We start from the raw sequence: 746 nt of genomic DNA, 5'->3' as shown, positions 1-746 counted from the left end.
ATAGGAGATTCTCAAGACTTCACTTGGAGTCATTGTATGTATAAGATATTTCTATCAAAGAAAAAAAATATCAATTTAACATATTTGGCTCTGGTCCATCCTCTCTAGCAGCACTGTTGAATAAAATATAATATGAACCACATATGCAATTTTAAATTTGCTAGTATGAGATTAAAAAATGAAAAGAATCTGGCAAAAATAATTTTAATATATTTCACTTAATGCAATATGTTAAACATTTCAATCATTTAAATGTAGAAATAGTATTTTAAAAATTGACATATTTTACATTATTTTTCTTCATATCATCTTCAAAAACCCAGTGTAACTTTTATACTTCAGCATATCTTAACTCAGTCAGTCTAGTCATATTTCATATGCTCAATATCCACACGTGATTCATGGCTACTGGATTGTCCAGCACAGCCCTATAGAACCCATTCAACATATTTCTACTTATTTCTGTGCTCCCATAAGGCTAGGGAACACATCCTCAGAAATTTCTTAAATACTTTGAAAAATTGCGTAAAAGTGAGTGCTATGAGTATTTAATATAGGGTGTCTCAGACTTTACCGATTAGTCAAAAAGCTCTACATTATAATAAATGCTTTCAGTTTGTCAATTTTCTCTCTTCCGTGCGTATCATATGGTTAATAGTGAAACCCAATTTTTTTGTCTATCGATATAATTAAATACATAAATAAAATATTATGAAAAGCATACAATAGTATGAATTTAGATGAAC

Source organism: Pteropus vampyrus, unplaced genomic scaffold, assembly GCF_000151845.1.
Source record: "Pteropus vampyrus isolate Shadow unplaced genomic scaffold, Pvam_2.0 Scaffold108, whole genome shotgun sequence".
NCBI lineage: Eukaryota > Metazoa > Chordata > Mammalia > Chiroptera > Pteropodidae > Pteropus > Pteropus vampyrus.
This window is presented reverse-complemented; position numbering follows the sequence as displayed.